Source organism: Ochotona curzoniae, unplaced genomic scaffold, assembly GCF_017591425.1.
Source record: "Ochotona curzoniae isolate NIBS_2020 unplaced genomic scaffold, NIBS_Ocur_1.0 contig_3498, whole genome shotgun sequence".
Taxonomy (NCBI): Eukaryota; Metazoa; Chordata; class Mammalia; order Lagomorpha; family Ochotonidae; genus Ochotona; species Ochotona curzoniae.
This window is the reverse complement of record NW_024465885.1, coordinates 37,530,839-37,544,764: the sequence shown is the minus strand read 5'-3', so window position 1 is coordinate 37,544,764 and position 13,926 is coordinate 37,530,839. Positions and strand designations below refer to the sequence as shown.

The 13,926-nt window shown below is 41.3% G+C and overlaps 1 pseudogene; it reads right to left on the bottom strand.

The window, feature by feature from the left end:
* Positions 1-1,086: 1,086 nt before the first annotated feature.
* Positions 1,087-4,621, bottom strand: LOC121156645 (annotated as a pseudogene).
* Positions 4,622-13,926: the final 9,305 nt, after the last annotated feature.

Below are 13,926 nucleotides of genomic sequence, written 5' to 3'. Positions count from 1 at the left end.
CATTACCTGTGGTTTGCATTATGTTTCTGCTGACTGTGTCGGTTTCAGCTAGCATGGCGAACCTCATCCTGCCCTTTACCCATTCTGTGTTAGTCATCCCAGAAGCCCTGGATTCCCAGCCCAACACTAATCACCCGTCCCCTTACAATAGTTCCAATCTATACTTTATTTGCTCTCCTCGGTTCCTAACATCATTTCTTTGCACCTTGTGAAAAATCCATGGTCCCTCAGCCATAAAGGGACCATCTACTCTGCTTCAAATCCAGCTTCCTGTTGCCAAACCTCGCAAGGCAGTAGAAGATGGGCCAAGTATTTGAGTCCTGACCACCCATAGGTTAGACTGACTCGTAGTTCATGTCTCCTGGCCTCAGCTTATTCCAATCTAACTGTTGTAGCCATCTGGGAGGAGTGAACCCCTGTGTGGAAATTCTCTCTGTGTCTGTATCTCTGTGTGTGTGCGTGTATTTGTGCTTTCACACTCTGTCACTCTGCTCTTCGAATTAATAAATAAATCATGGTTCAAAAATCTAAAACATGGGTATGAAACCGAGGATTTAAATCTTAAAATATTTTATCTATAATCAAACTTAATCACATGTGACTAGTAGCAACTATAAAGCAATATAGCTATAAATATTGCTCTATTTAAGACGAATTTCTTTTTTTAATAAAAAATTGTATTTACTCAGAAGCATTCAGAATGTCAACAAAACAGCTGCAGCTTGATTTTGCAATTACAGAGTGGAATTCAGGTAACAGAACAACAATTATTTTGTTTAAGCTGCATCAGAGACAACTGAAGATGAAAAACTACCATCCCCATATCGAACTAATTTGTGCTGTACATAAACAAGAACCTGCTTTACATTTTCATGCCAATTTACAGCCCCGATACTGTACCAGGCAAGGTCAGTGGCTATTGAAAATACCACCAGGACAGGACTATCTAGACACATTTGGTAGTGTGTTAACTATACAAAAAAAGATACTGTACAGTTTAAAAACAAATCTGACACAGCCTTACATTTTCATTTTCTTTCCTTTAAAAGGAGTGAGTTGTATGGGGGGGGGGGGAGGGTGTAAATGCTTTATAGACAAGAAAAACAACTGTGTGAGAACCAACTTATTCATCATCTTCTTCTTCTTCTTCTTCATCCTCTTCATCTTCCTCCTCTTCCTTCATTTTCTTGCTCTTTTCAGCCTTGACAACTCCCTTTTTGGCTGCATCAGGTTTTCCTGTAGCTCGGTATGCAGCAATATCCTTCTCGTGCTTCTTCAGCTTGGCAGCCTTCTTCTCGGAAGTGTTATTCAACATCTCTCCCAGCTTCTCTGCAACATCACCAATGGAGAGGCCAGGGTGCTCCCCTTTGATGTTGGGACGATACTCAGAACAGAACAAGAAAAAGGCCGAAGGAGGTCTCTTGGGTGCATTGGGATCCTTAAACTTCTTTTTTGTCTCCCCTTTAGGAAGGATATAGGTTTTCATTTCTCTCTCATAACGAGCCTCCTTCGCCTTTGTCATGTCTTCAGATTTTCCTTTCTCCTTAGCAGACATGGTCTTCCACTTCTCTGAGCACTTCTTCGAAAATTCTGAGAAATTGATGGAAGCATCCGGGTGGTTTTCTTGTGCTCCTCCCAACAAGTTTGCACAAAGAATGCATATGATGACAGTTTGCTCTCGGCTTCTTAGGATCCCCTTTTTTCCATGGTTAGTTATTTTTCCTTGGTGAGGCACAGTCGCCCAGTGCCCATCTGGCTCTCACTTGCCCCGGGGGTTTTCCCAATGGAGCTCCATGTACTGCCAAGACCAATTTCTCCATGTGCACACCATGCACTGTTCCCTTTTATCTACCTAGGACATTGCTCCAGTAGTTGTTCTTTCTCCTTCTTATTCAGTTTTTTCTTGTTACTAAATCATTTTCTTTTACATAGAATTGTTCTATAGTATGTTCTTTCTCTTAAAATTGTACTTGACAAATGTGAAAATGTTCGTGATATGTCTGGAAGTAAATTGAGAATCTGCACTTCTAGCATTGATATAACTTTCTATGCTGGATGAATATATCATAGTGAAGCCATATTAAAAATGACAGTCTTCATTAAATGTAGAGACAGATATTCTATCCACTGATTCATTCCCAAAATAATCGCAACAGCCAGGATTGGGCCAGGCTGCAGCTAGAAGCCAGCAGTTGCTTCCAGGTCTCTCACATGGATGCAGGGGTCCAAGCATTTGGGCCACACTCCATTGCTTTCCCAGGCACATTAGTAAAGAGGTAGGCTGGGAGTGATACAGCCAGAACTTAACCCTGAGACCATATGGGATGCTGACATCACAGGCAGTGGCCTAATCTGCAACACCAAATCCCTGAAACCAATGCACTTTTTAAGGCATTGTTGGGCTCAATATTCTAGGCAGTATAAATGGTTTCCTGCTATTCACAATACAGTGATAGATAATCCAGAGCTGAAAACTTTATTGCTGGGTGGGAATTGCATTTTAATTTGAGGGCATATTATCTAAAGCAAAAAATGCAGGCCTTGTAAGTTTGGCATATTCATTCAAGTTATCTTTAATTTCTTTTTAAGAAACAGGTGAGGTTTATGCCATAATAAACATTTTTAATACAGAATCTACTGCTTTAATCTAATTCCGTCAAGAAAAATTAATTTTTATTGTATTAATAATGCAAGATAAATAATCACCTTGAAAATTTGCTTTGCCCCAGTAAAGGAGATTCAGGCTAGATTTAAAATTGCACGAGTTTTTAATAAGGACTGTTGTTTTTAATATATATATATAACTGCCCTTGCTTCTAATTTAAAGTTTTATGTCTTTTCCCTAATGTCGCGTGCTGTGTCTTAAGGAAAGTCGAGAACACACATTTGTTATTATGAGAGTGCATGGGTAATGTTCAGACTTGTCTGCCCCGGTCAGTGACTGCTGGGACATACACAGTGGTGAAGTGTTGCACAGTGTTACTTCAGTCACTGTGCAGCCAGAGACCATCCAGAATGGCTGTGACCAATGGATGACCCCACGGATAAAGAAGCTCAAGGACAATAGTACATCTGTAAACCATGTTTTATGGGTAACATTTTAGTATTCAAAAATTCAATATTTTAAATGCATCAGCAAGTTATCAGAGGTTAACCTCACTAATTACTATGACATGTGGTACTAAAGGATATGCCAGACAACAAAGTTCTCAAAATGCAGATAAATATATAAATAATCCTTTCCTGACATTCTCTTTTAGCTACAACTACACTATTTGTCTCTTTTGCAGCACTTGTCTTCAAAAAGATTAATTGCTGACAACAAATTCTTCGCCCCAACTTCTCTAGAATCCTCTCCAGTGGGACCTCTATCCTTACATCAACCTTTGTTCATGTCACCACTGATTTTTCCATTACTAAATCTATCGGATCCTTATATTTGGTCTATTTGCAGTATTCATTCATTCCTCTGAAACCCCTCATTTTTATTAAGATTTAATTTCTTTAAAGGCATAAGTTAGAGACAGAGGAAGAGACATAGAGAGGTCTTCCATGTCATCATGGCTCATTCCCTCAAACAGCTGCAACAGCCAGGGTTGGAGCACACCAAATCCAGAAGGCTTGCACCATTGGCTGGAAGAGCCCAGTGGCTTCAGGAGCCATATTCCAGTGCTTCACCAGGCACACTAACAGAGAACTGGATCCTTAGTGGGGCAGCCGGGACTTAACCAGTGTTCATATGGGATGCTGCCAATCCTGAGAGCGGTATGATCCTTTATGCCACAAAGCTGGTCCTGCTTAACACTTTGTTACTTTGGCATCTTGGTAACAACTGCTTCTTCTCTTCCCATATCACTTGCTGAGCCTTCTCTGTTTGCTTTGCTAGTCTATGTTCATCTCAAAAAGTGTTTAGGTGTGCTGCACTCAATCCTTGTTTTCTGTCATTATACCCGAGTGATCTCACTGAACATTACCTAAAGTTTTATTTTAATAATTTCCCTTAATCATGTGCTAGTCAGCACCTAAAGTGCCAAACAGCATCTTTAAAAATCAGCTTTCTTACAGTATTCCCCCATCTCTCTGCTAACTCTGTCTTCCCCAGCCCCTATAGCTAAAAGCCTTGTGTCATTCTTGAAAACATTCCTTCACACCTCATTTCCAGTTCATCAGAAAACCCATTTGGCTCTAACTTCAAAATATATCCCAAAATTTGTTTTAGACACCTCCCACATTTCTCCAATGGTGTCTTATATATTTTTTTCTTCTTTGACCCTTGCCATCCTATGAATTTTCTTTTTGTCTTTTAAAATAAAAATCTGCATGTCTGTATTTGAGGGCCAGTGAGGGAAGGGAAGGAGTGAAGCAGATACAGAGAGATCTTTGATCTGCCCGCTCACTCTCCAAAAGCATGAAATGGCCAGGAATGGGACCAATGCCTGGAGTCAGAATCTTAATTCAGATCTCTCATGTGGGTTGCACGAACTTGAGCCATCTGTTTAAGAATAAAGTTGGAATCGGGAATCAGAGCGAAGTAGTAGGATGTGTGTATCCTAGCTAGTATCTTAACCTTTAGGTTGATTCACCCACACCCAATGTTACCAACCTTCATTACAGGAGTCATTCTTCGAAAGTATCAACTAAACCACACTCTTAGTCTACTTAAAACACTGCACTGGGTTCCATTTTGTTCAAAGTACTGTATGTGATCATGTTCAAGGCCCTATACTTTGTCTCTTTTCACTTCTGTGTCACTTTCCCAGAAATGCCATAACAAACTACCACAGTCTCAATGGCTTATACAATGGAAATTTATTTTCTGACAATTCCAGAGGCATGATGAAGGTGCTAGCATGGTGACTTTGCTCTGAAGTCTTATCTTTCCCACGTGGATTACCAACCATACTTTCCCTGGGCCTTTCCATGGTCCTTCTGCTGTGCAAATCCGAATGCTAGTCTCTTCTGTCTGTGAGGACATCAGTTAAGCAGGCTGAAGGCCCACACTCATGAATTCATGCTGATTCATTGCTTTCAAGTTTATGGTCCCATTCTGGAGTGCTGAGGGTTTGGGCTTCAATGTCCGAGTTTTGAGGGCACACGGTTCAGCCCAAAGCATCCTGCCTAACCTTCCTCTTGCCACTCTCTTTCATTCCCTCAAAGAGCTCTCTTGTTGCTCTTGAAACATCACTTACTCCTGTGTTAGTACTATCCTCTCCCTGCACTTGCCTCAACATAGCCCCACCAGTGAGACCTACCCGATAACTCTATGTACAAGAGCAAGCAAGTCTCCGATCCCATACCCACAGACACAGTCTATCTCCTTGTTCTGCTACTCTTCATGATTTGTACAATCACATGCCCTTTAATATATTTCCTTATTTACATGCTCTTTTTAAAAATATAGCTCAGCTTGATAGATGATCCTTCAGTATTCTCTGAGTGGATGAAAAAAATAAAGTCATTTGGCAAAAGGAATTGCATCCACAGTTCATCATCATGAGGGATCAGACAACCATATCCTATGTGGGACAGTATAGAAAAATCGGATGTTTCAGTTTGAGAAGGAGTCCAAGACAACATGTGATATCTTTCAACAGTTGTGAAGGAGTGTGTTGTGGATGAAAGCAGTCTGTTTTTGTACTGAGCACTACCACTTCAGTAACGAAACACAAGAATAAAGTGAAAGCACATTTCATCTCAATCTAACAGCACAAAAATTCTAGAGAAGCATTTTCTGCAGCTTACTCCCAATATTAGAAAATAAGGAAGCAGAAGCTATATGGCTGTCTCAAATAATGTTGCAAATGTACCTGCTTTCACAGGGGAATCAAACAGGTGATCTCTGGGTTTGTTGGATTTCAGTTACAAGATTCTAGACAGATATTCCAACAGTGGATGAGGAGGAATGTCAATGTTCATAATGTGTGAACTGATTTTAGTGTCCTACTGATTTCACGACTCGGGTCTGAAGAGATTGGCAGATCCAGCAAGCACCAAAACATGAAGTGACTGGGAGGTCAAGGGGACCCGGGTCAAGCTTTGCCAATTAAATAGTCAAGACTATGTGCAAGTCAAGCCTTGACCTATGTGACCACATCATCACCTTTAAAAAAAATGCATTTATTTTTTTATTGGAAAGTCAGATATACAGAGAGGAGGAGAGATATAAAGGAAGATCTTCTGTCTAATGATTCACTCCCCAACTGATGGCAGGTGCAGAATTGAGCCCAGCTGAAGCCAGGAGCGAGGAGTCTCTTCTGGGTCTCCCACACAGTTGCAAAGTCCCAAAGCTATGGGCTATTTTCTGTTGCTTTCCCTGGCTACAAGCAGGGAGCTGAATGGGAAGCAGGGCCAGGATATTAACTGGCACCCATATGGGGTCCTGAAGCTGCAAGGCAAGGACTTTAATCATTAGGCTACAGGGCCAGCCCCCATGTTTTGTTTTAAACTCTGTGATTCTAGGTTCTTCTTCAACTCACAGGAACTTGGAAAGAGTTGTTAAAGAAAGAACACACAGTCCTAGAGGGCAAATGGGAGCTGGGGGCTGCAGGGAAGAAACATACTGCAATCCTCAGACTGAAGGTGAACCATGGATACTGCAAATGCGTCCTTGCCGGAGGAGTGCAGGAGCAAGAGGAACGTGTCCTCTGGGCCAGTCAGCCTACATGTTTTCCTTCAGTGTGAAAGGTTAGAGAGCTCAGAGCCTGAAAGATCAGGATGGAAATGCCACTAACTCAGGGAAAACAGAATATGAACTGGGATCGCACCTGCCTCTCATTCTCAAGGGATCAGGAAAGCGCTCCGTTGAGCTTTGTTTTGGTCTATAGAAGGCGTAACTCCAAGCCTAAGTGGAGGGAAAAACACAGAACAATGTAGATAGAATCTGATTTATTTTTTTAAAAAAAATCCCAGTAGCTCCATGGTACAACTGATTTTAGGCAATCTATGAGTCATTTTCTCGTGAAAGCAAAAAATCTCTACTCAATATTTTCTAGGAGTTAAGCCAGTGTATTTGCTAGTAGGCTGAAATTATCTTAACCTTGTGTTTTCACCAGTTTTCCTGTGGATTTTCATCCCACTTTACTATTACTCTGAAAGAAGAAATGGCTTGTTATGCAATATCTCTAACCAGGCCTCACTAATTCACCCAAACAAGGGGACTCCTAGAATCCTTTTCTCTGTGAGGTTCAGATAACAGAATCTGTTTTCATTGATAGTTGGAAAACGGAAAGAACAACATGCCATTTCAGACTTGGCTCCTGAAATCTTTTTTTGTGGGAGCTGACAAGGCCACTAGACACCATTTGTGGTAGATGACTTTTTTCAATAAGGACAAACAGAGAAAAACTACTTAAAAATCAGACTTATGTTTTGAGCCTGAGAGCTCTGTGTCTCCTATGCGCTTGTGCCCCATGAATATTACGCTTTATATGTCTCTGTCGGGCTTATGTCCACTTCCTTAGGACCCCTCTCTTGGATAATTAAAGGCAAAATAATGAGCTCAAATCTTATGCAGAAGCTTATCTTAGTGAAGCTAGCAATACTTCCTCCTTCTCACACGTGAACACCCAAAAAGAAGCCATATCAAATGGGAATTGAATCCCGTCCTATTTTTCCCCCAAACTGGAAAGTAGCTATTCATACACTTGCACGTTTGTATAATAAATATTCAGTGACTCTAATCCAGTATCTTCCAAGTAACACATGTTGTAACTCCTACTTTAAACGTTCAGGATGCTTTTTTGGCATGTTATGTCCTGCTGTAAAGCAGCTGTCATCCTAATATTTCCACTTTCCTCCCTAATTAATTTATCTTCCAGGTCATGTTTAGCAACACCATTCAGCAAAAAGAATCCATCTCCTTTTGAAAAGTGTTTACTTGAGGGTCAGAAACAGAGAAAAACACAGATATAGCTCCCTTTAGGTGGTTCACTTCTCCAAGTGTCTGCAGTGGCCTGGGGCCAAGTTGGGGTCCAAAAATAGGAGTCAGTAGCTCAGTTGACATCTCTCCCATGTTAGGAAGCCAATTACTTGGACCATAACACACTTTCCCCCCAGGGAGTGCATTCACAGTAAGAGGAAGTCACTGGCTATAGTCCAGATACTCCAACATAAGATGCAAGTGTTTTAATTGCTGAGCTCAACACCGACCCTCCCATCTGCTTTGACAAAATGTACACTACACACCTCCGTTCCTGCAAAGGTCTAATCGGGACACATGTAAAGCAGAGCTCCTCAAAACAGATTTGGTAAGACTCTTCCAGAGTTGATGTGGTAAACAAAAGCAAAACACAGCAAGATGGAGTGATGTCGTGTACTCCTCTTTAAAATTCAGAATGCATGCTAACATTACAAAGGATGATAGGTATTCTAAAGATATTTGAGTAATTTTATTTAACCCCTTATTTCTCAAATTTGGTGACAGAATTCTTTTCACTTGTTCATGTGAACACACTGCCACAGTAGAGTTCCACAGTACCTAGTTTGGAAATTGTGAAAGAAATGTTATTTATCTTGAAATTTATTAGCCTAAAATGCCTATGCATTTGAAAATGGCCTTGATACAGAAATATAATTTAATTACATCTCACATGTGTCAACCCTGACTGCATTAAGGAATGCCCAGACAGCTGATAAAGTATTATTTCTAGGTGCATCTGTGAGAGTGCTACTAGAGTAGATTAGCACGTGAATCAGTACATTGAGTAAAGAAAACCAATCAACGCGGGTGAACATCATTCAAGCCACTGAGACTGGGTTAGAACACAAGGGCAAACAAAGAGCACATTGCTCTCTTTGGAGGTGATCAGCAGTGTATGGCTGTGGACATCAGAGTCCCGGGTTCTTGAGCTCTCAGGCTCTTCGGAGGTCTTTAGTTTCTGAGAATTACACCAGTGGCTTCCCGAGTTCTCCAATTTGCAGGTCACCAGTCTTAGATTTTCTTGTCCTCCACAATCTTATGAGCTGATTCCCAATAATTCTCCTTATATGTGTACACACGCCCGTATGAACACACACACACACACACACACACACACACACACACACACACACACACACTGTCAGGTCTGTTCTCTGGAAAACTCTTAATACACAAGCGTATCTCTAAGTGACTGGGTTCCTATTAAAAATTACTAACCATATCTACTTATTTGTGATATGTTACTTGCTTTACCTGAATAGTGTTCAACATATCTGCTTCTGGGAACAAACATTTTGTTATGATGGATGATATGTCTGGTTAACTCTGCAACATTCACCTACACCTCACTGTCCCTTCGAACTTCACTTATCATATTCATGTCACTTCCTGTTTCTAAATAAAAATAAACTGAAATCATATTTAATATTTTTTAAAGTTTAAAATTACTTTTCTCTTCTCTTGCAATTCAGCATTATAATTATCAGTATCCAAGTTAGAGATTTCAGTACAAATCCTTCCTGAGGTACCGCATAATGACTGATTCAACTTTTCTCATCTCTCATCTGTGGAGTGTTAACCCAAGGCAACTTGCAGCTACTTAATGAAATCCTGTCTATACGTCCTCAGCTTGTGTCCTCCTATGATTTTTTTCCCACAACTTTTCACAAATCCCATCTCTGGTCATATACAGAACCTCTGATATATTCTTTCTATTCTTTGCAATTCCACTTTCTTCCTCCTCCTTCTCCTCTTCCTCTTCCTCCTCTTCTTCTTCCTCTTCCTCCTCCTCCTCTTCTTCTTTCTTGCTTTTAAAAAAGATTTATTGACTTTTATTGAAAAGGCAAATAAGATTTTACAGAGAAAAGGAGAAAAAGAGAGAAAAAATGTTTTATTCTCTGGTTCATTCCCCAAGTGGCTACATGACTAGAGCTGAGACAAAGCCAGGAAGGAGCCAGAAGCTTCTTCTAGGTCTTCAATGCAGGTGCAGGCTCCCTAGGCTTTGGGCTATATTCAACTGCTTTCCCAGCCCCAAAAGCAGGGAACTGGATGGGGAGTAGAGTAGCTGGGACATGAACCAGTACCCATATGGCGTCCTAGCGCTTGCAAGATGAGGATTTGGCCATTGAGTCATTGTGCCAGGCCCTCCAATCCCATTTTCTTGACTCCTCAAACCTCCCTATTCCTTGTCCCTACTGACAAACCTTCTCTAGAAATGTTGAAATGCATCATATTTGGAAACTTGCAGGGAGCAGTTGTCCACGGCTGCCCAGTCCATCCAACCTAAATCCCTCATCATCTCTCACACCAAGACTCCCCACTACAGTTAACTCCATGTGCCACTGCCATCACAGGCACTCTTGATGGATCTCTCCTTACGTAACTCTTCTTTATTGCCTCTTTTCTTCTTTCACAATAGTTGCTGTCAAGTTCCCACCAAAATTCCTCCTTTTCTTGTTCAGCATTGATGCTTCCCAGTGCTATAGGTCTGTGACTCCAATTTGTTTTGTTGAAGGCACATACATGTGCACAAATACTTTATATCCAATTGTACTTAATAATGTATCTTTTTTCACTATGCCTGTTTCCTTCCACACAAACATAAAACTCTCCAACAGAACTGGGGGAGTAGGGGCTGGTATGATGGCTCAATTGGCTAGTCCTCCACCTGCGAATGTCAGCATCCAATATAGGCATTGGTTTGTGTCCTGGCTGCTCCAATTCCTATCTAGCACAGCCTGGAAAGCAGCATAAGATGACCCCAATCCTTGGGCCCTGCTTCAGATCAGCCCAGCTCCAACCATTGCGGCCATGTGGGGTGGAAGATCTTTGTCTCTGTCTCTCCTTCTCTCTTTTAATCTTCCTTTCCAATAAAAAAATTAATAATCCTTAAGAAATATTTAATAGAAGAAATGCATCATTTTTATTTTTAATATATCCCCCAAAATCTTACTCAAAATGGTCATATAAGTGGACTAACCTGCACCAATTTTATTTCTAATAATTATACTTTAGCTGGAATGAATAGCACAGAAAATAGAAACTTCCTGCAGGTCACAGAAAAGGGAATGTTTGCTCAGCAACAAGGTTGTTATTGATTGGATATGTGACTTGTTTATTCCCTGGTTGGTGTGTGTTTTGGTCTTGTCATATAGGATTTTTATATGTAGGGTTTTTTTTTTCTGACTGTTCTACCTGCAGTCTTTCAATTCATCTGAGGCTGAAATCATATTTCTCCAGCTACAGCCTTCACTTTGATTTGAAAGTTGATTAGTCACCAGAAAGTCTGAATTCCTTCTTTCTCCCTAAAAATAACCTGAAATTGCATGATCTGTGGCTATCTTTTGTGGGCAGTGAATAGGTCCTGTTGCCTTGGAGGGGGAGGACTTTGAGCTTTGATGTCTGCCCTCAGTTCTGAGTGTCGACAACAGGCTCCAGTGATTCGTGCCGAGAGCTGGGGCTCCTCATACTTGCTGGGGAGTGACTCTCTGACCGCAAGATGTGAGCCTTCATGCTGCAACTCAAGCCCAGGGCGGTCCCTTTGGCACCTCTAGCAAGTGGCTTTTCTAGAAACTAGACTATCTACAAACTGGATGTGTATCTTTCACATACATGGTACACAATTAGGGAGTGGTCAGAGCTTTGCCTAATTCCCACCACACTCTCTGCAACTCCATCCCTTTATTGGTCACTCAAGAGATCACATCAGAATGCAAATGAAAACAGCTTGGTTTGAGGGCAGCCCAAGACTGCATTCATTTGTAAGTGCATATATATATAAACCAAATCACTCACAAATCTTGGCTTTTTTGAAAAAACAATTCTATTTGAAAGTAAAATTTACAGGGAGAAGCAGAGACAGAAAGATCTTCCATCTGCTGGTTCAATCCCCAAATGGCCACAATGGCCAGAGCTGAACCAATCTGAAAGCAATAGCCAGGAGCCTCTTTCCAGTCTCCCATATGAGCGCAGGGAGTTGGGCCATTCTCTATCATTTTCCCAGGCCATTAAGCAAGGAGCTGGATGGGAAATAGAACACCTGGAACATGAACTGGCACCCATATGGAACGCTGATGTTTGCAGGTGGAGTATTACCCTCTTGAGCAATGGAACTGGTCCCAAATTTGTACGTGTTATCAGGTAAATGTTATTTAGGGACTTGCTTCAGGGTCACTGACTTGAGAGTCACTGTGTTTGCTGACAGCCCCTGAGAGAGACTAAGCAAGATATATGCCAGGACCATGCTAGTCACGAGTGACGGCTGCAGCAAATTGCTATTCTCCTGGGGAAAAGGCAATGGATTTATGTGGTACACCTGGCAGCTATACTGCTGAGGTCTCGGTTCACCAGCACAATGCCTGATGAAAGAAGGATTTTTCAGAAAGTGAGGTTCTGGTAAGTTCCAAAGCTTGTAGGCAGAGGCTGGGCTTTCTGGTAACCTGACTTTTTTCCTACCCCATTCACTGTGTTGTGATTCAAAGTTCTCTGAGAGACCCAGGAGTAGCCCACACAAATCCTCTCAATCTTATTGTTACTGGGCTAAGTTTCAGAACCCCTACACCTGGGGTTGGTATGTGACACCTATTTCTTTCTCTGTTTATTTTCCAGAAAAAATAGGGGTGTTCAGACTCCTCAAACAAGTTGTGTGACAGCTGCCAACAGTAGCCTCTGGCTAAATATTTAATTGTGTCAATTCATGCAGTTAGTTATTTCAATTCATGAAATATCTAAACCTATTTATTCATTTATTTGATCTGAAAGCCATTTCTGAAGTGGTTTTGTGTTGTCATTGCAGAGAAGGACTCATTTTACAGTGTTAGGGAGCTTGAACAACATGAATCCTTCCTAGCTACACAAATGAAGACCTATAAAGGAAGCAATGGTGGACATTTGGCCCAGTCATTTAAGATATTGCCTGGGATGCTTGCTCCCCAGTCAATGTGCCTTCTTGAGTCCTGGCTACTCTGCTTGGGCTCCAGCTTCCTGCTAATGGTCATCCTAAGCAGACATCAAGTAATGACCAGGCACGTGGGCATTTCTCACCATCTAGGGAGACTGGATGGAGTTCGGCTTTAACCGAATGCAGTTCTGACGGTTACAGGCATTTGAGGGGAATCAACCAGCCATAGAGGACCTCTCCCTGCTTTTTTTTTTCCCTCTGTCTTGCAAATAAAATGAAAGCAGATTCTTAAAAATAATAACAGAAAAAGTGAGTGAGATGTTACATCCTTTGCCTACACTTAGGTCTGTTAGATGTGTATAGTTGAGCATGGGGATGTTAATGGCTAATTATTAATCTAAACATTTCTTGATGTCTGTCCTGGCTCAGCCCTGGAAGTTGAGACCATTAACAGAAGGGAAATCTTTCTCTGTCTCTCCCCATCTCTCTGTAACACTAACTTCCAAATAAATCAATCTTTTTAAAAAGGAGATGAAGTGGGAAATAACTTACTATTTTGGGATAATTTTATAGTAAAAGCTCAAATGTTATTTTTAGGCTAGGTATCTCTAGATATTGTGGGTTTTGGTCAAAAGGAAAAAAAATAATGGTGCCCTCTGCCTCTGAGCAGGCAGAGAAATCAGAGGATGCCATTCAGGATCTACTTCTGATCCTGCAGGTGGACTTGGCATTGAGGTTTTGAAATGGAATATACATTAAAAAGTGTGTGCGCTCTGAAATAGGCACTGTGTCTGCCACCACAGATCAACCCAGCAGCAGGTATAGGAGGTAAGGTTAGGCCCAACACCACTGGAAGGCTGCAGTAGCCACTGTCATCCCTACACTCCAAAAACAGGCAGCTAAGGAAATCTACCTGGTTATGCAGCAAGCATCCTGACTCCAAAAGGACACGAGTAAAAGATGGAAAGAATCTATTCTCCAAAATGGACTTGAGGATAGCTTAAAATATTAGAATAACTTTAAGATTTCTGTTATAGACCGAGTTATATGCCCTCCAAATACGTATGTTCAAGCCCTAACCCTCAGTGCCTCAGTATCAGTGTCTGGA